At 41.5% G+C, this 27,698-nt stretch overlaps 1 protein-coding gene and 1 pseudogene across 1 annotated transcript in view; both read left to right on the forward strand.

Annotated features, from left to right (window-relative positions):
- Positions 1-1,561: 1,561 nt before the first annotated feature.
- LOC146570006 (uncharacterized) lies at positions 1,562-4,324 on the forward strand (annotated as a pseudogene).
- A 12,449-nt stretch (positions 4,325-16,773) lies between these two features.
- The window catches only part of LOC146570007 (DENN domain-containing protein 2A), a 33,261-nt gene continuing 22,336 nt past the window's right edge, over positions 16,774-27,698 (forward strand). The window contains exon 1 of the mRNA XM_085282740.1: positions 16,774-17,187. The gene's annotated coding sequence lies outside the window, so the exon portion shown is untranslated. The remainder of the gene's footprint in view (positions 17,188-27,698) is intronic.

Here is a 27,698-nt window from a genome sequence, read left to right on the forward strand (position 1 = left end):
CGTATATCGTTTATATTGCCCACCCCTAGTTGTTGGTTTTCCCTCGATTTCTGAGTCGACAAGCGCCTTTGTTACTGGGACCAGTAATTTTAAGAAAGGCCCCCATTAGAACCCATGAGAAATGCAAGAAATGCATTATTGCTCAGTCTGCAATATCTTTCCCAGAACAAACACCAATTGCAAATAACATACTAAAAATAAACCTGAAAAATCTGTTTAGAACAGCGTACTATGTTGCAAAGAGTGAACTACCACTGGCAAAATTTAGCAGTCTTTGCAAACTTCAAAAAGCAAATGGCCTCGATCTTTGTTCCACATGCCTCTTACCCGTGACTTCAGTGGAAATTTCAAATTCAGGATCTGACACAGACCGATTCATGTTCTACACAGTTCTTACAAGTTCTTAGAAATTTCTGTTCAATTAGAACCAAGTATTTGAGTTGATGATTGTAATTTTTGTTGTACAATCTTGTAATTTGTGTTTCAACAATATTTTGATTAATGTTTTGTTTCCGTTACAATTATACTTTAATGTATAATATTGTAAAGGAAACAAAACATCAATCAAAACATTACTCTCTTTTTTTATTCGGGCTACTTAAATTTATTTTGGGCTACCAAAAACTGAAGAGTCCCTGCCCAAAGGGCTACCAGGGATTTTGAAATTTTGCGAGCCCTGAATCACAAAGACACACTTGATGTATTTTAATCAGAGAAAGGAGAAACAGGACATGATCATGCATAGTGTTGGTCTTTATAACAAAGGTGACAGACTTGGTTGTTTGATATAAGGATGACAAAAACAGCAGGAAACAAGAGGAGGACTTATCCATCTACTGCCTGTCTCATTATTAGTGGTTTATAAAGGATGAGAGCTCTTTAAGGACAAACTTCAGCACAGCATGGTTGAGTCCGCGCCCTCAACACAGTTCGCGGGCCAAATATTTGGTCAACACTCTGCTCGGCGTTTCCTAAAACGTTTAAATACGTTTGGCTTCACACCGAAAAACAGACCCAGCTTCGGCAGAAACCTAAACTAACTAACCGACCAAAGAGCCGCGTTAAGTGGGGATATCACTAACATCATGTAACTTAGCCGAGGGTTCGCTAAATGTGACTTTTTAAGACTTTTCATTATGCTAACATTTGTTCCGCTGTATAGTTGAAGTGAGATAAAAGCCCAGTACTTACTTTCGAGTTTATATCTGGACCGCGTCGCTTCGACCGTCCGCCATTTTTCTTAAACCTTTGACTCGCAATGAATCCTGGGATATAGCGGGCCAACTCAAATCTGCTGCTGCGCAGCTGTGAGCGTGGGCTAGGGGCTTTTATCCGTGTGCGCGTGCGTTCTTTGTGACGTCACTGGCAGATCAAAGGAATTCGCTTTTGCTTTGATCTGTCAGCCACGTCACAGGCAGCTAAACCCTTAAATAGGAGCTCTCAGACAGACAAATCACTGCTCATCTGTTTGCAAATGTTCAACAGTCGGCGTTCTCTAAAACAAGAAAATTCTCACACCTTTCTTCTCAAAAGAAGAAAATCTCATTTTATTGATACGATAATGGCAACACACAGCGAAAATGAGATTTCAATCGTGGTCATAGCAGACCATATTATGCCACCTTATCAACAGGTGCTTTGAAAGGCTCTCTGAAGTTCAGTGGAGCATGATCAAAAATGACACATGCTACTCCGGCGTCCGAGCGGTGCTCGCTGATATGATTTGTGAAATCATTCAGATCGCCTCTAGCAGAATCCTGAAAGTAGCCCTTCCTATTATTCAGGATTGCATGACGAGGGAAGAGCCTTTAGATGCGGGAAAAATAATCCCGTTCCTTGGAGACTCGATTTCAGCCGCCAGCGCTCTTAATGTCCCAAAACAGCGACACGAGAGCGCTGACGAGCTGACACGGATGGTTGAGGAAGGGATCTCCGAAAAGCTCAGCAATTGAATTCATTACAAAAAGCCCCAATCTCCCGCAAGACCCCGCCGTTTATGTTAGCGGGAAATGTAGTAATATTGAAAAGCTGCACCGCATGGTTTGTCACGCTGCCTCGTGCCTTAAAATGCATGTAGCACGTAAGCTGCGCTGCCAGTGCCTGTCAAGAGGGTCTGATTCCGGTACAGAAAGTATGGATTCAAAGATGCCATTGCAACTAGCAATCGCAGAGATTTCTGCAATTTTGTCATCAAGCAGCTCAGATGGAGCGATGACAGAAAAAGATGAGGATGAGGAAAAAATGGAGATCCCACAAGAATCAGTTCTAACAGAACAAGACAAAATAACATCAACTGCAGACAGCCAAAGTATCCGAGCTCCAACCCCAGTAGAAGTGGTTGCAGCTGACATCTTAAATGAGATACTTGGGAACATGCATTCAAGCAGTGAAGAGCTCTGTGAGAGATGTAGCTTACCCAAACCTGCCTTTACTGCAGGATTAATTATCAACAAGGTGAGAGACGACTTCTCTAAATGTTTGCCATCCACCTCACACTCCGGGCTCAAAGCGCGCAAACACCGCTTTTCCATGTTTGCGAAAAAACAGTTTGAAAAACTGCAAAAAGAGCTGAGACAAGTAATAAAGACAAACAGGAAATTTGTTGTTTGTCTACAAAACATGTGTAAGTTCCACAAGTATAAACAGTGTCCTCCGATGAAAGTATGGTTTTCAGTCCCCCTTTCAGTCGAGCCCCTTCCCGAAACACACTTCGCTACATACGTTCTTCTCCAGTTGAATTTGACACCATTAGATCAGAGGTTTGACAAGTTAACAAAGAAAGAAGAACACTTCATCATCCATAAAACATTGGAAGACTGTTTGATCTACTTATGACAGGTCGACTTTATCAAATTCCTGAGCCTCTAATGGGTAGAGCCCTCTCCGACACAGTCATCTCCAGGACTCCACAACCAGCACATGACTCAAACTGTCCCTTTTCTGCTGAAGTCCTCTATGTCTTCGTAGAATACGCATTAGAAAAGTTTTTACAAAAGCTTTTACTCTGGGTGGAGAACGAGGGCAAAGATCAAATGATTGAGGACAAGGTTTCTGTGGCGATGGATGACATTCAGAACTTTATTAAAAGAACAAGGACCCCAACATAGGAAACAAGCACAGATTCAGATGGCAGTGGTAAAGAATCTGTTCCATCACCTCAAACACCAAAATCTGGGAGCATGTCACCAGAAAAAAGTTCTCTGGCACCTGAAAAATCACCTGGAACACCAAAATCTGGGACCATGTCTCCCAAAAAAATTCTCTGCCAGCGTTTCAGGCTCTCTCAAAGATTCCTCTTTAAAGTCAGAGATGAGTTCTGTGTCAGGGTCATCTTCTGATGTTGAGAAGAATTCCAGTCAGTTCGTGTTCTCGCTCTTCCTGAGAGTCATCACCAAATCTAAAACTGACACTCAGCACTGGGTTGCCAGGACCGCTGAATCTACTAAAAAAGAACTAGACACGGTACTACACCGTCTGAAAGATCTGATACAGCCTGAACTCAGCAGCACAGAGTCCGCCACAAGTCTGACAAATAACAAGGAAAAGTTCATGAAGAAAATAGCCAAATACCTCATCAAGGAGTTTGGCTCCCCAGACAATGTCTTAAAGGTTGCGATGGCAAATGATTTGTCTTTTGATAAGGCTCTGATGAGGCATATAACAATCAGGCTCCAAATCATCCCCATTCCTCCAAAACAAGTCCAAAATTTTCAGGTTTTTTTTTCCTACTGTGGGAAAAGCTCTGCGAAAACCCTTTAGGTGATTCATTAAAGCCAGCAATGATTAACATAACCATTCTGGCTTTTCCCCACTGCCCTGCTTCTTTTAATATCTTGAAGCAGAATCTTAGCACCAAGTCAAAAATTGAAAGCATCACCATCAAATTTTATGATCTGCCCTCAAATCCAAATTTTAACAACTGTAATTCAGGCCATCTCGTCTCCATTTTGATTCCCCCACCCCAAACCGGTTGCAGCGATGGCCGCCCCTTCTGAGCCCGGTTCCGTTGGAAGTTTCCTCCTGGTAATGTCTCCTAGTATTTGGTCAGAGGGGTGATCATTTGATTGTTGGGGCTCTCTGTAGTACTGTATGGTTTTGACCTTACACTACAAACAGGGAGGAGACTTTGTGATTTGGGGCTTGATTTTTAAAATATCTAATTCGGCGTGAAATAAAAAAAAAATCCAAATTAAAAATACATCCAAACTTTGCGTTTTTCCTCTGTTGTCAAATATGTAGAAAGTGTTGCACGTGCGATTTTAGTAAATTTGCATCAAGATGCCAACATGTGTCTGTTTGTGCTTATTTTTAATTCTAGATGTAGACCTGCCATCTGAAAATTAGCACCTAGCCCACTTTGAACGATTTCTTTATTTCACATTTTTATTTCACTTACCTTGTAGAGCCGTGGTTCTCAAACTTTTTTTGCTAGGCCCCGTTTTGGCTACGTCCACATGTACACAGTAACTGTGTGTGTATGTAAGCATGTACAAACTGCAGATAATAAGATTAACAACAACAGTATTTTGCCTATATCCTCCATTGTAGAAATTAATCTCATGTAAATAATAACGTGGGGGCATACCGCCACGTAAAAAGAGGCGCACACTTTGACGTTGGGTGACAAAATCTCTGTTTACCTCGTCCATATGTAAATGCAAAAACGGACTTTTCGAAAATCTCCATCCTGGCAGGAGTTTTTTAAAAAAAATCTCAGTTTTCAGTGATCAAAAACGCCGTTTATGTGCGGACGAAAGGCACAAACGCATAGAAAAATCTGCCTTTTCAAAAATACCCGTGTACGTGTGGATGTAGCCTTGTTTTACAAGAACATTTTCGCCCCCTCCCGACACAAACACATCCTCCAACCACACACACATATTTTGTTTTCAAACTCCATTGCAGTTTATTTCACACCTCAAACCTCTTGTAAACAATTCAACAAATAAAAGTTAACTACAGTAAATTACAGGTTGCAATAAAATAAATTACTTCCTCCTTTAAATAACAGAAAAACCTGTGTAAGAATTCAACACTGTCTGTGAAGGTTCTCAGTCATCCAGGTCATCGTAGTCAAAGGACTTCTTTAAAGAAGTCCAGACGCTTTTCTTTGCAAGCTTAAAAAAGTTCATTTACCTGTTATTACCACACACCAAATCCGGTTGTTGGTACTTGCTGGCTTGTGTAGCCACTAGGTAACAAAAGTTCAACACTGCCCCTAGCATCCTGGAGCACTTCTGTTGTCTTTTGTACGTGTTTTGAGTTTTTATGTGCGTCTGAGTTTTTACGTGTTTTGGAGTTTGTGCGTGCTTCGGAGTTTGTACGTGTTTTTGAGTTTTACGTGTTTTGGAGTTTGTACGTGCTTCAGGGTTCGTACGTGATTTGAAGTTTGTATGTGCTTTGTCTGTAGGGGCCACCGTAAATATACTTTTATTTATTCACGCCACATAAAATGTAATAAATAAATCATATAATACAAAAATCAACTATTCACATTTCAACTTTTAACTATTTAAATTTTCAGCTTTTTCCTTTTATAAATTTAAAGTGAAACAACACAAAACACTGCAAACCACAACACAATTAAATATAAATTATAATGTGAAAACAAAAAGAACATGCATATTCTCTGTCATATGGACCTGCATGACTAACTTTCTGAATGCAACTGAAAATAGTTGTGGCTGATTACTATCCGATTGTTAAGTGATGACGTGACGAATCCTACTTCCGGGCCTAAAGTAGTCTGCATTTAATATGGCTTTTGTGTTGTTAACATGTTTAATGTTATGTATTTTCTTCTATTTAATCTCAAAAAGCTCCTAAAACAGTCAGTGATCACTGTTGACCTCCCTCGGCTTTTATTACCGCTAATCATTTATTTAAGCTCAGTTTTTAAAACTACAGCCCAGCCCATGCAGCAGTATATGAATGACTAACCTCGTATTGTGGATGAATTATCTCAGTTGTTCTCCTGGCTGAAGTTTGGTCATTTTACAGCATCCTGCCATGCGATTACATTTGTTCCTGACCAGTGTTGGTCAAGTTACTTGAAAAAAGTAATCAGTAACTAATTACCGATTACTCCCCCAAAAAAGTAATCCCGTTACTTTACTGATTACTTATTTTCAAAAGTAATTAATTACTTAGTTACTTTTTAAAAACACGATTTACAACCTGAATAGGTGATAAAGCGATAGATCTTTCAGCCCAATTCTACTTTTTCTGCATAATCCATCATACAAAATGTAATCAAATGGAAAAGTCTCTTTTTAAAACTTGTTTTATTAGTTTTAACCTTTGAAACTTTATGCATCAAGCAAAAATTAAATTATATGCAACATTCTCTGACTGGAAGAAATTTGTTTAACATTTAAACCTATTTTCTGCACATTCCAGCACATAAAATATTTTTTTTGTGTGTGTTTACACTCACTCTTTCAAATAGATGCAAGTAAAACACAGCAGAAAATAAATAACATCAAAGACTAGTGGTCCTGTTGCTCTATTTTCACCTGTAAAGCAGGAGTGGCATAGGCGGAGGTTTACCCTGGTGAAGGTGTGCCGCAGCGGTCAGTGGAAGAATCCGTGAGTTTCTCTGTGAGTTGCCCATTACGTCGTAGCGCACTCGGTGCTTGCTTGGAAATTTGGGGGGGGGTTTGCTTTAAAAAGAAGTTTTCTTCCCACGCACAACGGACACTAATGTTTTTGTCACTTTTTATGGAATCAAACTCAAAATAAGGTCTGTCATTTGTAAACTGGTTTTTGCTGTCTCCAGATAAGTCAGGAATATTTTGCTGACTCATTTTAAAAATAACGGTTATTTAGTTTTAAGCTTTACATTTTTTTAATGTTAAAATAATTTTTGCTATGATACCACCAGTTTTTCCCTCCAGTGGCCAGACCAGTTTTCATAGATACAGCTGTGACTGCTAGCTAGCTAGCTAGCTAATTAGCGAAAGTCAGCAATGTAGATAACAGGGAAAAGTGAAAACTTCATGGTTCTACTAATGTATAGAGAGAAAAAAATTATTGGAGGACTTTAATAAACACTATAATAATACCTATGTTCACTTTAAGGGGTTTCAGGCAAAGTTACACTGCCCTAGTTTAAACCTCAGCCCTTTTTGGCTGATGCTAACAAATGCTAATGTTAGCCTTCGATTTAGGCTGCTAAAGTAAAGACTTTTAGCCAGCTGACCAGGATAATTAATTTGGTGGTGAACAGACTACTGTGATAATATTATTTAAGTTTAGTTTCACCTCAGCACATGTATCATTATGCCCATGTTGCTGCAATTTTGTAGAAATGTTTAGTTAATATTTGCAGACACATTTTCCCTGTAACTAGGTTTTTACTCCAACATTTGTTAAAAAATGTAATTTATGAAATACTGAGCAGCATTTCTAGTATGTGGAATATTGTTGTCACCCCGTTGTGTTAATGTGATTAAAAAATAATAATTATGACTAAATAAATAGATAATCAGAATTAGAATCAGAAAAACTTTATTAATCCCGAAGGAAATTAATAAAGTTTCCTTTGCGACAAAAATACACAACATGAGGTGAGAGGAGGATAAAAAAAACTCCACCCAGAGTGAGCTCAGGGAACGGAAAAGTGAAAACTTCATGGTTCTACTAATATATAGAGAAAAAATAAATTATTTTAGGACTCTAATAAGTACTATAACTATAAAATGCATTTTGTGAAAATTATGTGAATGCTGATAGCTGAATGTTTTGAGCTGAAATGAAATAATTGCTGAATGTTAAGTCAAAATTTTTGAATGAGCTGGAAAATGCAGAATTTTCACCTGAAAACAAAAGTGCAGAACTGTTGAAAGCTGACACAGAAGAAGTTTAAAAATAGCTGAACGTGTTTAAAATGGAGATGAGAAAAAGCTGAGTAATGACAAAAGAAAATTTAGAGTCAGAAAACATCTGATTGAATATTAAAAGTTCATATTCTTTGAATCACTGAATGACTCAAATGTGATCCCTCTACTTGGATCCACACAGTTCAAAAAGTTTACATCTCCTAGCTTTGAAACACACGCTGTTGTAAAGAGAACAACAATGGCTGAGTTTTGAGGGTAAAATGATGGCTAGAGTAGAGCAAACACTGTGCACACAGCAGCAGTTGAAACAAATGTTTTTAAGATGAATCTTGGGAGAGTGGCAGACAGCTCATAGACCCTGTGCATGAGAAAATGCTAACTTCCTGTTCTAAGAACGGATGTAGAGTTGTACATTTCCAGTAGCTTTATTTTACGGTCAATCGCTACTGCGAAGATGGACTCCAAAATCATGTCCAAAACACGAAAACGGAAAGATCACATTAAGTTACAAAGAGCAGAAGGTGGGAACACTCACCATTACTGTGTCATAAAAAAAATCAAATGATCAATTTTGACGTTTGAAGAGTGTAAATCGATTGGATGTTTACATCACTTAACACAAACAGAACTGCATTACAAAATCAGAAGGCACATCGTCCACATTCAGAAGCACATCTCTGTATAGTGACAGTTCTTATGATTTAAACATGCAAATGTTCAGCATTCAAACTACAGGTGAACAATAGTCAGATGTTTCCCCCATTATGTCGATATCAGCCAGTCAAGTACACACCTACACAGCATATCAACAAACCGTGGAAGAAAAAAACACAGAAAAAAATTAATGAATGATTGCTGGTAATGGTCTCTATATATGTATGGCGTTATTTTTGTGCCACTATTCTGAGCGCATGTAAAAAAAAGGTTTGCAGCTGCAAGTGTTGTATTTTCAGGAAAAAATTATTTTGAGCGAAAAAAAGCTGAATTTGAGTGAACAAAATTCATTCCTGCGTGCAAAAAATGTATTTCGGTGTTTGCTATTATCCATACACATACACAATAGCAGCCCCTCTCACTCAGTTTTTGCATTTGCGCTCGCTCTCAACGTGTTGCTTGCGCTCTCAAATTCAAATTTTATTTGTCACGTACAGAGTCATACACAGTACGATATGTAGTGAAATGCTTGGACAACTGCTCGTGACCTAAAGAAAACAAAAAAGGAAAAGGCTATGAATAAGATAGGAAATAAATATGAAAAATTAAAAAGGGTAAATTTAACTAGGAAGGAATAAAATATAAATTAAGGTTAAAAATGAAATAACTGTACAACACAAATTAGAATGAAGGGTAAATTTAACTGGGAAAGAATAAGATAAAATATATAAATTAAAGTTGAAAATAAAATAACTGTACAACAAAATACACAATATAGAACTATATAAGAATGTATGAAGAAATATAAATAAACATAATATTTGTCGTCAGCAAACTTGATGATGGTGGTGGAGCTGGTAGTGGCCACACAGTCATATGTGTACAAAGAGTACAGCAGGGGGCTCAGAACACACCCCTGGGGGGCTCCAGTGCTGAGAGTGGTGGAGGCTGAGACATGTCCGCCCATCCTTACGGCCTGTGGTCTGCCAGTTAGGAAGTTGGAGATCCACTGACACATAGATGAGCTGAGTCCCAGATGCTCCAGCTTGGTGGTGAGTGTGGAGGGAATTATGGTGTTAAATGCAGAGCTGTAGTCTATGAAGAGCATTTTAACATAATTCCCCTTTCTAGTGTCCAAGTGAGTGAGTGATGTGTGGAGGAGATGAGAGATGGCATCGTCTGTGGAACGATTTGGACGGTAAGCGAACTGTAGTGGGTCCAGTGTGTCTGGTAGTGAAGAAATGATGAAGTCTCTGACCAGGCGTTCAAAGCACTTCATCACTACTGAGGTGAGGGCTACAGGGCGATAGTCATTGAGAGAAGCAGGGTGGGGTTTCTTGGGGACAGGAACAATGATGGACTCTTTGAAGCATGTGGGGATCACCGACTGAGATAAAGAGATGTTGAATATCTCAGTGAACACAGGAGCTAGCTGGTATGCGCAGTCTCTTAGGATACGACCTGGGATGCCGTCTGGTCCTGCTGCTTTCCTGGTGTTCACTCTTTTGAAGGCTCTCCTTACTTCATGCTCGGAGATGACGAGCACGTTTCCGGTGCTGGCAGTATCTTCCTGTCTGCAGCCGTTAGCGCCGCTAACACTGGCATTGTTGGAGTCCTTAGCTGCAGCCTCGAAGCAAGCATAGAAAGTCTTTAGCTCGTCTGCCAGAGTCACGGCCGCGTTCGTCATACCGGTTGTTGGTGCTTTATAGTCCGTTATTGTCCTTAGTCCCCGCCACAGGCTCCTAGAGTCACTCTGTTGGAGTTGTGACTCTAGTTTCCTCCCGTAGCGCTGCTTCGCCTCTTTCACCGCCCTCCGCACGTTATATGACGCGGCTTTGTACGGGTCCATGTCCCCCGTCGTGAGTCCCGTGTTGTAGGCAGCAGTGCGGGATCTCAGAGCGTCGCGGATGGTTTTATCCACCCACGGCTTCTGGTTGGGAAACATTGTGATAGTCTTTGTCTCCACGGTATCATCCGCTAGTTTCCCGATGAATCCCACAACCGCTTCCGTAAACACGTTGACATCATCATCGGAGCTGTTTCTGAACATGCCCCAGTCTGCGTCATCGAGTGCGTCCTGTAACGCGGCCACCGATTGATCCGTCCAGCGCGCGACCTTCCTCTGAACCGGAACTTCCTGTTTCAGCCTTTGTTTTTATTTTTGCGTCACAATAAGCGTCCCGGTGTTGTGTCTGGTGCTGTGTGAGTGCCTCATGCAGCTTGCATAAGGCGGTGACCGTGTCCGCTTATTGTGGAATATAAACGGCACTTACAATGACCGATGTAAATTCCCGAGGTAGATAAAAAGGACGACACATGATGGACAGTAGTTCCAGATTTGGTGTGCAGGAGCGTGTGAGAGGAACAACGTTCGCACTGTTGCACCAGTTGTTGTTCACCATTAAACACACGCCGCCTCCCCTTGACTTCCCCGAGTCCCGTGTCCTGTCCATGCGGTGAACCGAGAAGAACTCGGCCGGCTGGATGGCGTGGTCCGGCACCGCGGGGTTCAGCCATGTCTCGGTGAAGCAGAGGAGATTGCAGTCCCGAATGTCTCTCTGGAACTTTACCCTGGCCCTGAGGTCGTCAAGCTTATTCTCCAGTGACTGGACGTTGGCGAGCAGGATGCTAGGCAGAGGTGTGCGGTGTGCACGAGCTCTCAGCCTGTTCGTGACGCCGGCTCGCTTCCCTCTAGGCCGCCGCTTCCCTTTGTTCTCCCTCAAGATCTCACTCGGCCAGCTCGGATCCGGAGTTAAAAACTTCGAATTGTGAGTACATTGTATACCAATAGAAACAAGAGTGTCACTGTCATACCTAATGTACCCAATGGTGATGATTTTGCCGATTTAGAAACGCTGAAAACTAACTTAAAAAACAAAGACAAAGAAAAAGTGGTCGGAGCAGTCGTGACGGCAGCCGACCTCACCGGCGCCATCTTAACGCTCTCAACATTTCTGCCCGTGCGCGCTCAACTCTTTCTCTACACAGTTATATTTGTGCCACAAAACCAGCTAATCACTGTTCTGGTCTCCAATCAGCTCGAAATGACGAAATGCAATATCCCAGAATCCATTTCGTCCAAAACTCAAACGAGGCAGTGGCGGAGGAACACAGAGTGGCGGAGTTTGAAATATTACTCTTTCTGGGTCACAAAATAAACTTTTAAGGTATTTTCATGCGAGAATGGTGCTGTGTAAACTTCAAATATCTGCTCGATTCATCAACACATCACATATTTGCATAAGTGCTCTAACGTTTTCTGAGATGCCTGTTAGCCTCCGAGCACTCTCTCCTGTACAGTACAAAATCGCTACATCGATCGCCAGCAGTGTGACTCTGAAGTGCTGTACTGTATGTTTGTACGTTTTTTCCCCAACAAACGCAACAATGTCGACGAAACGTTTTGCACCGTCAAAGGCACCTGTGGTAGGACCAAAAAGGCAGAGGAAGATAACTATTGCACAAAAAATTGGACTTATGATTCATTGATTCATTAATGTTGAATTCTCTGGCAGCTGCTCTATTCTCATGTTCTGTACCTGAAAACAAGGTTTGATCTTTGGTTTCATTCTATAATACTGGACTTATTTTTCTACAAAGGTTTGAACTTTGAGAGTGTTTAAACAAGAGAGAAAGTGTGAAAATGTTCGTGCGAGTCTAAGAAAAGTGTGTAGGGGGTTTTGTACAGCCTTAAAACATCTAAAATAATTGTAAAAAATAAAGTTGGTTACTTTGCGGATTTCACCTATCGCTGGTTATTTTCAGAATATAACACCTCCGATAAACGAGGGACCACTGTATACAAATACTGAGAAATATAAAATTTGAATACTTTCTCTCTTTTGCTCTGTTGCGCAGGGGAAAAAATATCGACAAGACGGTGAACATCATCTACAGATATATTCGGAGGAGACTGTGCATTGGTGGCATTTATGAAAGAACCATAACATCTATTACAATAATAATAACATTAGATGAAAGAGGACAACAATGGCTAAGTTTTTCTAAGTTGAACGGTATTGAAGGAGATAGCGACCAAAAAATATACGGAAGATGAAAAGTAGAAGAACAATACTGTGGATGCTTAATCAGCATCCACACTAATTATTGAAGGTCTGTGTAAAGATGTCATCTGATCCATAGATGGAGACATATCACACACGATTCTGGGAGCCTGTTCAGTCTGTTTTTCCTGCTCTTATCTTACAAGAAGGATGCAAGGGAGAAAAAACGGAAGTACAAGGGTCAGAGAGGTGATCTAATTAATGCAATTGAAATATTAGAACACCGTAAATGCTGAGTTTAAGTAAGGATACAATTTTATGATGTCATTTAGCTACATAGCTACAATCTATAAAATGTAAAAATAATGTAAATTTAATGGAATCAGGTTAAAAGAAATGTGCTTGGTTGATATACATTCAGTTTACACCAAACATGTTGTCATTGATGATTATTACTTTGAATAAATAAACCGTTGACTTTATATGTTTCAGGTGAAGTTTACTCAAGATTTTTGTATAATGAAGAAACTTTTTTGTGTGGTGTCATTAAAAATGGCCCAGTTGCTCATTCATAATGCTGTAAAATAAGTCTTTTGTTTTATAACCAAGTATTCCTTAAGAAAACAGGCGTCACTGCAGGACTATTGCTGTGATTCAAAATAGAAGTAAGGTGACAGAAGTAAGAAAGAGGAAGAGAGGATAAGTTATGAAACCATAAACAGTTTTGTTATGTTTGTTTTACTCTTTATGGGGAAGTTGAGAAGTCTTATTCGAAAGTAGCAACTCTCTGTATGACTGTAAACGATAGCTATCTCTGAAAAGCTTTGACATTTATTTTCTTGATTTGTTGATAATTACAAAATAAAAAAATGTTCACAAAAACAAGTGCGGTGTGACAAAGAATTGTGTGTTTATTGGAAGTGCCAGGATATTCCTGAACAAATTTCCTTAGAGAGTGCTCAGGCGTTTCTTTATCATTTTTCCGTAATCATGGATTGCAAGTAAAACAGCTTCCAGGATAACAGGCTAAGGGAAAGGGCAGCACAGGGAACAAAACACACTTTGGGTGTGATTTCAGTGCCACTTCCTTTGCTAAAAACAGAGGTCTTGCAAATAGCCTACTATGCACCATCAAGCACTGAGAACTTGTTTGAGTTGTGTTCATAGTCATGGTGTGACTCCCCTGGACAGTGGGCTCAGTACACTCTCAGGATCCCAGCTGTAGGCTTGATAGAGGACTCAGCAACACAATAAGGTGGCATAAATGCCAAACAGATGTTGCTAGCCTCCACCTTCCACCCTATTACCCCCACAGCTATTGAAGGACAAGCTAGGCTTTTTAGATCTCTCTTGCATTTCAAAGGGGAGGTCAGGGTTTAGGCTCAGAGATCAGCAAGATAGTTGTTTTGCTGAAGTAATGCTGTTTGAAATTTTGTGAAGGCACACCCAGGCCTGATTACTGTCAGACCTGTTCAATCAAAAAAAAATACTTAAATAGAACCTGTGTGACAAACTGAAGTAGGCTTAAAGATCTCAAATAGCTGCACGAGCAAAAGAAACAGCTGACAAACAAATTCAATTCAGTTTTATTTATATAGCGCCAAATCACAACAACAGTCGCCTTAAGGCGCTTTATATTGTAAGGTAGACCCTACAATAATACATAAAGAGAAAACCCAACAATCAAATGATCCCCTATGAGCAAGCACTCTGGCGACAGTGGGAAGGAAAAACTCCCTTTTAACAGGAAGAAACCTCTGGCAAAACCAGGCTCAGGGAGGGATGGTCATCTGCTGCGACCGGTTGGGGTGAGAGAAGGAAGACAGGATAGAAGACATGCTGTGAAAGAGAGACAGGGATTAATAACAAGTATGATTCAATGCAGAGAGGTCTATTAACACATAGTGAGTGAGAAAGGTCATGCATCATGGGAGTCCCCCAGCATAACTAAGGGAGGATTCAGGGTCACCTGATCCAGCCCTAATTATATGCTTTAGCAAAAAGGAAAATTTTAAGCCTGATCTTAAAAGTACAGATACTGTCTCCCGAATCCAAACTGGAAGCTGGTTCCATAGAAGAGGGGCCTGAAAACTGAAGGCTCTCCCTCCCATTCTACTTTGAAATACTTTTAAATAAGAACAACAAGTAAGCCTGCAGTGCAAGAGCGAAGTGCTATAATGGGGTGATATGGCACTACAAGGTCATTAAGATAAGATGGGGAATGATTATTTAAGACCTTGTATGAGAGGAGCAGGATTTTGAATTTAATTCTGGATTTAACAGGAAGCCAATGAAGGGAAGCCAATACAGGAGTACAGCCAATACAAACAAAGTAATTGACATCTATCAGCCTGGGTTACAGAGCCATGTATAAGGCTTTGGAACTCTAGTGAATCACAGTGAGAGCCATTATCCACTAACAAAGAAAACTTGGCCCAGTGGTGAACCTTAAAAGGAGTGGCCAGCCTACCAAAATTACTCCAACTCATCGGAGAGGTCACAAATGAACCCGGAACAACATCTAAAGAACATCTAAAGAAATCCCATGGGAGGGTTTTGAGGAGAAAAGAACTTTTTGGAAGGTTTGAGTCTGGTGTAAAACTAATACAGCATTTCATAAAAAGAACATCATACCAACAATCAAACATGATGGTGGTAGTGTGATGGTCTGGGGCTGCTTTGCTGCACTGGGACCAAGACGATTTGCTGTAATTGATGGAACTATGAATTCTGCTGTCTACCAGGAAATAATGAAATATTATATCGAGCCATCAGTTCGTGCAGCAGGACAATGACCTGAAATACACTGGCAAGTCCACCTCTGAATGGTTAGAGTGGCCCTGTCAAAGTCCAGACTTAAATCTGGCTGAGATCCTTTGGCCTTTTGACCTTGAACAGACTATTCATGCTCGGAAACCCCCCGGGGTTACTGAATTAAAACAACTCTGCAAAGAAGAGTGGACCAATGAGCCAGTGTTATGAAAGACTCCTTATCTTCTGGTTATCACAAACACTTGATTGCAGTTTGTTCCAAGAGTGGCACAACCAGTTACAAGGTTTGGATAACTTTTCCCCCCTCTAAATAAAATAAACGCTCGAAAAACTACATTTTGCATTTACTCTGGTTATTTTTGTGTCATTAATTATTTTTGATGGAATCTGTAAGTGAGACAAATAAGCAAAAAAAAGAAAAAAAAACTCAGAAGGGGGCAAATACTTTTTAACAGCAGTGTATGTGTGTTATTAGTTATCTATGGTGGAAAAAACTACCACAGAGTACACACTCTGAAACATGAATCACCCAGAGTCAACACATGACTGTTGTACAACTTTACATTAAATATGTTTTCATATTTTGGCGCTTTGACATTCTTGTATACAGAAACGGTCACACCAATAAAGCATATTTCAACTTTAATGGACCCATTAAGCAAAAAAAAAAAAAAAAGTAACTAATGCTTGATTAAAGTATACAACACCTGCAGGCGCTCACAGAGCAGTGCTGCTGTTAGGTAACATTTTTCAATCTAAGATGTGACATGTCTTAGGCCTCTTTAACATCTATTTCACTGCATGTTCATGTGTGATTTTTGACAGGTTTGGAAGAATTTATGTCTTTAAGCTTCCAATAATGCACTTACTAAAGAGAGAGTGTGTGTGGGTTTGAACAAGTTAATATTCAATGGCCCTGGTCATCAGTATGCCTGTCTGGTCTTGTTTTCTGCTTTCTCCACAGGATCATTGAGTTACCCTGCTGCCTTGGGCTTAAGATGAGGAGCTGAATTCCTCAGTCTGTATTTCCTAACACGGATAGGTCAGTAATCAGCTCAAACCATTTTTCTCTTTGAAATCTCTGAAATCTTATCACACAGACACACACACTGAGCATTTGGAGCACTTAACTACCTGTGGTTGTTGTTGCCACTGATTTTTGGTCACATGTGAAGTCTTTGAGAAGATAAAACTGATTAATTGGCTCCCGGAGTTGGATTTTTATTTATGTATTCACTTGCGCTCAGCTTTGGCCCTTCCTGCGCCATTCTTTCAGTTTTTTCCCCCCTCCACTCGGTTTCCCTAGCAACCAGGGCTCCAATCACCCGGCCAGCTGCAGATTAGTTCAGCAGTGGGGGGTTTAGGTGGGTGGGAGGAGTTGTGGTGGGGGGGGAGGGGGGTGATGATGGAAAATGAAGCAGGAGGAGAGAGAGCGAGAGGAGGAAGGAAGAAGGGGAGGGGGTGGCTCGAGGGAAGGAGGGGTGGGAAAAGTTTGAGAAGGGGCGAGAGAGAGAGAGCGAGTCAGTGTCACTGAGAGATAGGGAGTCTCTGAGTGTGCGTTTACGGCACAAGGAGCCGTAAAGGTTTTAGTTCGCAGGCAGAAGACTGAAGAACAGAGGAGGAGGAGGCATATCCCCAACTTTGTGACTTTTTCAGAGTATTTTTTGTACCCTGCACCCAGTGTCTTTTTTCTGTGTGTATACGTGGGAGGTACTGACAAGGGCAATGCAAAGTGAGAGAAGTGAGAGGCAGGGGTAAGGCTGCTCAAACTTCAGGAAGAGAGAGAGAGGAAGAAAGGCAAAATACTCTGATGCAAAGGAAGCATGCAAGTGGATGCTGTCTTCTGCGGGGTCAGGATTCGCAAAATGAGAAACTGCCCCAGGAGCACTTCACCAGGGCTCACCCAGCTCAGAAAGGTAAGATTTCATTTCTCACATGTTTCTATAAATTATTGTTTTTACTGAACTAAGTGAAAACTTTTTTCCTGGGAAGCTACTGCTGCTTTTGGTTTTTGTTTGTTTTTTTTAAATTAGTATTGGCAAAGTCGTCCTCACATATAATGCTTGTTTGTATAAAGAAAGCGCGTCCATGTTTCTTCAATGCAATATGTACGACAGAAGTTAGGGTATGGTTTCCTCTGAATTTTTATGAGTCACCGGTTATCCCGGACTGCTTTGGCTGCAGTTAAGGTATCCTGAGTGTTGCTCAAATAGTCAGTCAAAAAAACATCTGAATCAAGTCCACGGATCTCAGCTCTCTGGACCTCTGTGAGCTGTTTGTGCACATGCGTGCTCAACGGTTGTCAGCTCTCAGCGTTTATTAAATGAAAACAGCGTGTGGGTAGATGGTCTGGTGACAATTTGGATAATGGTCAAAGTGTGTGCTGCATTCCAAACTTGGCTTGTTAAGGGAGAGAGAGAGAGACAGAAAAGAGGGGATAAGTGAGATGAGCATTCTTCGTGGTGAACAAAGGCACCTCTTCATGCATTGCTTGTGTTGTTGTGAGGGGGCAAGCTTGGGTGGAAACCTCAGGTAGTTCCAGAAAAATGTCAGCTTACCAATATCGGGAAATGATCTGTATGCACGAGTATGCATTAGTGAGAGTTTGGAGCTGGGATAAAATGTCATTACACTTGAGAGCCTGCAGTTCATATGTTATAATATACTGTATGTGCTGTAGTCATTAAACAGAGGTCCACAACAGTACTTTTCTTCTTTTCAGTTTTTCCTGTTTAGCAACCTTTTATCTTTGGACTCTGGTTCACAGGACAGTGTGGATTATGTAGATATCCACATCAATAGCTGTTAAGTATCTCTTTAAATATATAGACAAGTTGCACAGTAACCATGGAGAAACAGAAAGCAACCAGAAGGAGTCTTTTTTTAAAAAAAGAATGAATGAAAATATAGTGCATCACAATGTTGGCTATGCTGCAAAGTGAATATGTGGCATGGCTGTAAAAAGAGTATTTAATACTACAAAATCACCACCTACATATAAAGAGGTCACCGTTGTGAATTATTGTTAAACTATAACTTACTGTAATATGTTGATATGTCCCAGGAGATAATAAAAAAAGCACCATGATGTTAAATTCACTGTAAACAAACACAGTCTTGTTTATCTTCTTTCTCAGCAAAATTCTTGAATGCATTTCCTACCTCTTAAAACAACATTACAAAATTTTATTTGTTTGGAAATATTCCGAAACTTGCTGGAGAAACTTCATCTTTCCATCATTGTTGTACTGATGATATGTGGTATTGCCAAGAAAGCGGAACGCCAGCCGTAACATCTCCTCTCCGTTTCCTTCAGCAAATATGGTTGCTTTTTGTGTTGAAAGCCAGTTGAAGTAGAAATGCCCATATAAGGCGGTTATATTTGTCTGTCCTTTGCACCTATGTAGTCTAAAGATGCAGCTACCAACCATACGTGGTAGCATTAGCTCATAACTTTGCGCTCCACCTTGTTATCCAAACGTGAATACTTCTGTCTCATAAAAACAACGCATTCTATGGCGTGCACACGCAGGATGAAAAACACTGCTCTACTATGCCACTAGTGGTCAAAGAGACAATAATAAGTTTGATACAGTACTTTCTGTTTCAAAGCAGATTGTAAAACTGAAGGATCGTCTGCCATGTCCTGTAAGCAAAGGATGGCTATCAGTCAGCCAATATAATCCATCCCAGTGGATTCCTCAAGTCTCCTCGAGTATTTCAGTCTGTTGGGTGATCATTAAACCCAAGAACAAAATCCTTGGAACATGCAGCACTGGAATATTTATATTTCTGACTGAGGCGCAGCCAAACTTTTTTTTTTCTGTACTTTAGGTTCACTTAAATGGGTAAGGCTGGGACGTTTATTGAATTGAGAATGGCTGACTCCCCCAGCGTTGCAGAGAGAAGGTTTATAGAGCTGGAGATAAAGACACAGGGACCATCTGTCTGCTAGTCAGCAAACTTATAATAAGTGAGCTGCAGTCTTTTCCTGTAAACACATTGTGTCTGTCTCTGTGTTTGTGTCTGGTAGTAGTGTTACTATCATACACACACTGGCCTGGCAGATTGGATTTTTGCATTCTGAGTTAAGGTCGGAGGCTAATTGCCTTCATGGCTGCGGTGTAAGACAATATGCACTGTAGAGGAAAAGTCAGCACTTGTGACTTTGCATTCATCACACAGGATTTCTACCCTCCCTATTTTTCAGTCATGCCCCTCCTCTGTTACTCATTTTTGCTCTCAGCCATTTGCTCCACTTTTCCCTGTTTGACTTTTCACACCAAAATCCTGACACACTCATATCCATGTTATTTTCACTCAGCGTCCATCTATGTGTTCCCTCATGATAAACACACTTAGACACATCAACACATGCAAAGCACAAGGGCTTAAATCTACTCAGAGAATGTTTCATCAGCATGTATTCATTGTGTGTGTGTGTTTGGGGGGGGGGGGTCCTGAATTCTGAAACACCAGATGTTTAGTATTGTGACAAATTGGTCATCTTTCATGAGTGCACTGGCTTGTTTTTTTTTACTTGGATGCATACTGAAGTGGAGAAATCAGTCTTGATTCATTGGAATGACTCACTAGAGTACGAGTACATCCAGGAAAGCAGCGTTTTAGCTCCGTGCTGACGCAAAGGTCTCTATTTTGCAAGAAAGTTAACTGTTACGGACCTGTTTTTACGCGGACCCACACTTTTCATGGATTTGTTTTGCAAATGTATCAGACAGCTGTGCACACATGAAGCCCGTGCACATATCTGTGTACTGCAGTTTCACTGTATTGTGTGCATATTTTAGCAGTGTTTCTCTGTGTGCGTGTGTGTGTCCGTGACATCTGTCTCCTCTATTGTTTTCAACTCCAAAAAGTGACAGCAGGCCTTTAGGAGGTTACGGCCCATCCACCCCTCCTCTTATAGGCGCTCTGCTCTTGACAGCTGCTCCGCAGGGTGGCGTGCAACTTAAAGATCCCCCCAGGCCAATCTCCTACAGCCGCCGTTGTTACCATAGTGACATACCCTGAAAGAACAAGCGATGGTCAAAGAATTCCTCTGGTTTCCAAGTTGTGGTGGCAGTGGGCATTTATCTGTGATGTTGTTAGATGGCCATGGGTTTAATCATAGTAAAAAAAAAACAACCTTTGATACCTCCTCTCTCTCTCTCTCTCTCTCTCTCTCTCTCTCTCTCACACACACACACACACACACACACACACACACACACACACACACACACGGATGCAAGAATAATTCGTACCATCTTAGAGACCTGGAATCCTGTTTCAACTCACATAAATGCATATATTTATGCACGGATAATGCATACCATCACACTGGATACTGGAGTCATTTATCCAGTTGGCAGCTGGCCATATAGCTTTCAAGTTCACCCGTAACCTTGACACAAGCACACACAAATACACACAGAGAAATCTGGGTGCCCCCAGCCTCTCGCATGCAAGCTGTCGCTCTGTCTGGCATCTTCTCTCTCTTTCAATGTCTGACTTATATTAAAAAGAGCTCTGACCACAGCCAGAGGGAAAATGGTTGCTGTGACACTAATTGGAACGTTTAACAGGACATGGCATGCCGAATTTCTGTCCTGCTGCGCTGTTTACATAGACAGCGGTGCAGAATGTGAATCTCTAGCAGAGAGATGGGCATAGACAGAGGCAGCTGCAGCTGGATGGCAGGTTGTTAGATGTGGCCTTGGAAAATCATCACGGGAAAACCAGTGCTGACAACCACCATCCAAACCAAAGTGCCAGCCCCGTGTGGCTTTGTAGCCTGTGCCCGTTGGCGGCGTGTGGCATAAACCCGAACACACACATGCACGCACATGCGCACACACATGCAGAAAAACAGGCGCAGACAGATTCAAACAAAGACATGGAAATACAGGCGAGAACGTTTACAGCCTCACTGGTACAAAACCTTTCCATGCACATCTACAAACACTGTGTTTAAGAAGAAACATGCATTTACTCTTTGCTTAACATCCCCAACTTGGTGGGAGTAAAAAACATACTTGTAGGTGGAGAAGGCTGCAGTCTGGAAAGGAATGTGTCCATCTGGGTTCAAAGTGTAATTATAATGTGGCTGTACACCTCATTGATTTGGGCTCAGGTTGCCTTGTTATGATGGGCATTCCAAGCAAAGTGGGAAAAGGTTAGTGCACAGTTTGAATCTCTTCTCTTTTCTAAATTTACAGGTTGTTTACCTGTGAATTTAGTGATCTACTCTAAAATGACAATTAAAACAATACTTTATCTGGACCTGGAGCTGGAGATTTCATCAAAGTGTAACAACATAATGAGTAGATGCCCCAGACAATCTGCAGACACAGAGCAGCTTTGATCATACCAAATCACATCTAAGCACTGTCTTGTTAGATGGAGAGAAAGTAGTAGTTGTCTCTTTGTCTGTCTCCAGCTTAATTATGGTTTTCATAATGTAATTTCTGTATTTTATTGCAATACAGTTCAAAGCTTTATTGGCTGGTTTGCAGTTCTAGTTTAGCAATATTTAACTAAAAAAACAGAATACATTTTTGCACAAGTTTCTTCTTTGTAAGTTTTTCAGTGACTCTGGTATCATACAGAAATTATAAATCAGTTAGATGAACTGACAAAATGAAACACCTTTCTTCTTGAAGACACGAAAGCGGAAATGCACGTCTTTACATCAGTTTACTTTGGCTTGCTCCGCTGGTGCTAAACTCTCTTCATCCACCGGCGCGCTCGGCCCAGGCTCGCAGTTGTCGGTCAAGGGGTGTGTGGAGGTCAAAAACGTCAGCTCTGACTCTGGAGTTTGCACTCCAGAAGAGCACTTTCCCAAGCTCTCGCCTTTTTCAGCTCCCCCAGGGATTGGCGGCGAATTACAAAAATCTGTTTCTGTGCAGGCATGCAGAGGAGCAGGGGATGGGATGGGGGGGTGGGATCTCTGGTGGGAATTCTCAAGTGAAACCCTTAAAATATGAAACCGTGAAAAAAACAGGAAGGAGAAAGAACGAGAGAGAGAGAGAGGATTTTTTGACATTGGAGCTCAACTCAGAGACTGTGGCTTTGAGGAGAAATTTGATCAGGGGCCCAGAGGATAATGTTAGTGTGCTCAAGAAGCCAGGTTATTGTTGAAAGGATGTGTAAGTCCACTCACTGCAGCACATTCGCGCAGGCTGAAGCTTTCTCCGAGAGGAAAGGTTTTACCATTAGGCTCAAGAAACCCACATTGTGTGTCAGCACAGTATAATATCAGATAGCCATAAATGCTGCTTACTGTTGGATGTGTTTTCCCCACATGAATTATGGCGTATAAAGTGACGCTTCCTCGCATGTCTGTAAAATCCTGGCCCCTTGGGTGCTGTTGATAGCAGAGCCAGGTCTCAGGTGTCATGCCCTGGGATTGTTTCCATCTCTTCGAGGGCTTGGTAAAACATAGACATCTATGGTTGTGTGACAGCAGTAAGTGTGCGTAAGAGGCGCCTCTATCGCTATGCTACTTGCGGGTGTTAAGAAATCATCCGCTGAGATTCATCACATCAAATAGAAAGTCTCATTGCCTTTTGTTTGGCAAGATTTCCTGTCAAAGACCATACTTACTATGTAAGTGATAATTTATATGAGCTGCAACTACAGGTGCTCCTAGACCGAGACCTTGTTTCTTAGCATAGGGCAATCCCATTGTATTTGTGGGATAGGAGCTGAATGTTTTACATTTTAATTTCTAACCTCTGCACATCTGGTGAGTCACTGAGTAGTTTGTGACTATCAGATTGTCTTTTTCTGACACTCCTTCCTTGAGTTTGGTGTTGAAAATGTGTTCTGTCTTTTGTCCTGTCTCTATCCCCTCAGCGCCAGCTGGTTGTGGCAGATGGCTGCTTCTCCCTGAGCCTGGTCCTGTCTGAGGTTACTTCCTGTTAAAAGGGAGTTTTTCCTTCCCACTGTTGCCAAGTGCTTGCTTATAGGGGGTCATTTGATTGCTGGGGTTTTCTTTCTAGTGTTGTAGGGCCGTTACATTACAAAGTGAAGTGGCTCGAGGCAATTGCTTTGTGATTTGGTGCTATATAAACAAAACAGAATTGAATTGAACTGAAAAATGTCATTCTAGTTATGCAGAAAATCCCAAAAGCACTTTTTGAGCACTTTGAGATTTAAACTACATTCTTCCAGGTTTGCTCAAACTAAAGTGGTGTATTAGCTGTAAAGGTACCCTATTTTGGACTTAACAGGGACAATGTTATGGGGGTAATGTAGGCCAAACTGAAAGCTGAAAATTGGCCTTGGAATGAGTTGGCAAGGTCTTTGGTCTTTGGAGCCAGAAGGGTAATTGGGAGCAGACTGGGGATGAGTCAGAGCTGTGCTGATGGGAGCTTTGTGTCAGTGGACAGGAGGGGCTGACAAGTCCATGGGAGGGATTTGGTGAACAGATGCTCCACCTCTGCAAGGAGAAGAAATACGACACGCTTTCCCAGATGGGGGGATAGAAAGAAAAAGAGATTTGTTTGCTATGCCTACAAGTCAGGCTCATCATCCTTCACTTCTATTTTTTCTTCTCATTTTGTTCACGAAGCTTTTCTTCACTGATGGAGATAGTTAATGCCTCTTAGTAGCCTCTGAGCTTGTGTTGTTGATTAGTAAAATCCATTGTTAAGATGGAGGAAATACTTCATTTTGCAATTTTCCACCGGGTCAGTTGAGTTTTTAAAAAGAAAGACTCAAAGGATCAATCTGATTTTCAGCATTTATCTTGCAAACAGTGTTTAAACGTTCTCCCAAACATAATCACAATATCACATTTAAGTCTTTAGTGTACGACTGACCTGCTAACCACATGAAAAATGGAAGCCACAAATTCTAATGGAGTTAAAAGCCTGAGATGAATCATTTATAAACTCTTGACAAGTGGAGATCAAGTGCGAAGGACTTTTGGGGAGGATTTTGCTGAGCTTGTGTGGAGTTTTCCTTCTGCTTGTTGCCATTTTGACCTTGTGGTAGCCAAAGTTGTCCCATTTATCAAAAGCAAACCCAAGTTCTTACTGTATGGGGTGAATTTGTAAGCAGAAACACTTTGTGCGGAAAAGCCCAATGACTTCATTTCAGGAGGTTGCTCTTACTTAAGCTTCCGGCGAACTGAATCACATTTCCTATTCATATGAGTGCACAAAGACAAACAAATAAATAAGTACTCACTTGATGTGTGAAAAAGCCTCACAAATGGTGTCGCATTCTGTTGCATGGCTGTGCCTTCACGCCCTAATTGCGCCTGCAGTGGCTTTCTTTGTCACCCCAGTCATAATTAAGATTTGTTTACATTTTCTGAGGTAATATTTTGGTCCATGATCCCAGCTCCCAGTGGGATAGACTCTAGACACCAGTCATCGGGAGTCTCTTGTTAAAAATGACAACCACAATAACAAGAAATGCTATACAGTGGGGCAAAAAAGTATTTAGTCAGCCACCGATTGTGCAAGTTCCCCCACTTAAAATGATGACAGAGGTCAGTAATTTGCACCAGAGGTACACTTCAACTGTGAGAGACAGAATGTGAAAAAAAAATCCATGAATTCACATGGTAGGATTTGTAAAGAATTTATTCGTAAATTAGGGTGGAAAATAAGTATTTGGTCACCTCAAACATGGAAAATCTCTGGCTCTCACAGACCTGTAACGTCTTCTGTAAGAAGCTTTTCTGTCCCCCACTCGTTACCTGTATGAATGGCACCTGTTTGAACTCATCATCTGTATAAAAGACACCTGTCCACAGCCTCAAACAGTCAGACTCCAAACTCCGCCATGGCCAAGACCAAAGAGCTTTCGAAGGACACCAGGAAAAGTATTGTAGACCTGCACCAGACTGGGAAGAGTGAATCTTCAATAGGCAAGCAGCTTGGTGTGAAAAAATCAACTGTGGGAGCAATCATCAGAAAATGGAAGACATACAAGACCACTGATAATCTCCCTCGATCTGGGGCTCCACGCAAGATCTCATCCCGTGGGGTCAAAATGATCATGAGAACGGTGAGCAAAGATCCCAGAACCACACGGGGGGACCTGGTGAATGACCTGCAGACCTGACACTACAACGGCAGGGAATCAAATCCCGCAGTGCCAGACGTGTTCCGCTGCTGAAGCCAGTGCATGTCCAGGCCCGTCTGAAGTTTGCCAGAGAGCACATGGATGATACAGCAGAGGGTTGGGAGAATGTCATGTGGTCAGATGAAACCAAAGTAGAACTTTTTGGTATAAACTCAACTCGTCGTGTTTGGAGGAAGAAGAATACTGAGTTGCATCCCAAGAACACCATACCTACTGTGAAGCATGGGGGTGGAAACATCATGCTATGGGGCTGTTTTTCTGCCAAGGGGACAGGACGACTGATCCGTGTTAAGGACAGAATGAATGGGGCCATGTATCGTGAGATTTTGAGCCAAAACCTCCTTCCATCAGTGAGAACTTTGAAGATGAAATGAGGCTGGGTCTTCCAACATGACAATGATCCAAAACACACCGCCCGGGCAACAAAGGAGTGGCTCCGTAAGAAGCATTTGAAAGTCCTGGAGTGGCCTAGCCAGTCTCCAGACCTCAACCCCATAGAAAATCTGTGGCGGGAGTTGAAAGTCCGTGTTGCTCGGCGACAGCCCCAAAACATCACTGCTCTCGAGAAGATCTGCATGGAGGAATGGGCCAAAATACCAGCTACTGTGTGTGCAAACCTGGTAAAGACCTATAGTAAACGTTTGACCTCTGTTATTGCCAACAAAGGTTATGTTACAAAGTATTGAGTTGTATTTTTGTTATTGACCAAATACTTATTTTCCACCCTGATTTACGAATAAATTCTTTACAAATCCTACCATGTGGATTCATGGATTTTTTTTTTCACATTCTGTCTCTCACAGTTGAAGTGTACCTCTGGTGCAAATTACTGACCTCTGTCATCATTTTAAGTGGGGGAACTTGCACAATCAGTGGCTGACTAAATACTTTTTTGCCCCACTGTATATGCGACATTAGAAATATAACAATGGATACAATGGTATATTTAGAATGGACTGATAAGCAAAAACACACACACAGGGAGAAATTAATTGTTTATGGTATCCCCCCACAGTTCCTGTCTGCTTTTGAGGCTAACCCAGTTTCAATGCTGTCTCACGTCCATCCTCCTCTTACAATGGAGGGAGAGGGCCAAGGGGACACACCACAGCGGGGCAGGGGGATTATCAATGGGTTTGGACAGCACGTTGCACAATGTGTGTGCATATGTGTGTTTGTCGGTGAGTGGGCACTTTCCAGGCTTGTAAAAGTGTTTCTGTGCGTGGCCAAATATTGTACACGGGCACTCATAGTCAGAGTCTTTCTGTTTGGATTTTCTCCAAGGCCTTGCTATGGAATCAGCTTGGAAAAGCAGCAGGGGCCCTGAACAGGACACAAAGAGAGAAGCAGAGAGAGGGAGACTGCAGAGTTGTGATAAAATTCCATTTTTTATTTGCCAGACCATCTCCTCCTCTTCCTCTCTGTACATTTTTTCCTTTACCATCAAACCGTTCTGCCCTACTTCTTTAAGAATCAGGCACAACCTTTCCAAGCCCTGCAAGGGCTCAAGGCAGCGTGCCAGTTGGGATTCCTAACATATGCCTCACAATAAATTGGCTCTACATGATTTCTGCTTTCTGTATGGAAGAGAGTGGGCAAAGTATTAAACCCCGCCCCCTTTTTCCTTTGCTTCTTCCTCTGCATCATACTTTGCTCCCCGCAACTTTAAGACTAAGTAGGAATGAAAGAGCGGTAATGAAAGAGAGAAATAAAAGAGTGAAGGACGGTTAGGAAAAAAACCACCAAGTTTGCCATTCCAGAAGAACCTGGCTAAATGTGCAGTGGAGTGTTAAATTGATCACAGGCACGGCTTTGGCACGTCGTATACTGAACCACATCATGTAAGGGATACGGTCTCCAGCTCTGCCTTGGTTGCAGAAAGAATCAGAAGAACATGAATGATCGTCTCTTCTTTACTTGCTATAACTCACATTTTGGGCAATAATTTTTTTAGTGTTATGTAAAGGCTAACTCCAGTAGTTTATCCACCCAAAGTTACTTTGCTGTATTTACTCCAAGCTGTGATATCTGTGAAATGAAGTGTGAGCTCTGAGTAATTTTGTCCTTTTTAGGTATTTCGCAGTGACAGAGAGAAAAGAACAAGTTTGGGGAAGGACAAGTGAGGAATGATGATGTCATGGTGTTAGCTGTTCCTGCAGGGCTGGACAGAGAGACGGAGAGGAGGATGAAATCTTTATGAGAAGCAGCTGTAGAGAAGAGGCAGACAGGCCTCCCGAGTTTGATAACAGCAGCCGGCCCACAGCTTGCTGACAGTGACTTAAAGGTCTGATGAAGCAGAGAGTGAAACACTGACAGCACCCCCTGC

Source organism: Mchenga conophoros, linkage group LG7 (assembly GCF_057382185.1).
Source record: "Mchenga conophoros isolate Kocher_MC1m ecotype Shallow Benthic linkage group LG7, M_conophoros_male_GT1.1, whole genome shotgun sequence".
In the NCBI taxonomy this organism is placed as follows: Eukaryota; Metazoa; Chordata; class Actinopteri; order Cichliformes; family Cichlidae; genus Mchenga; species Mchenga conophoros.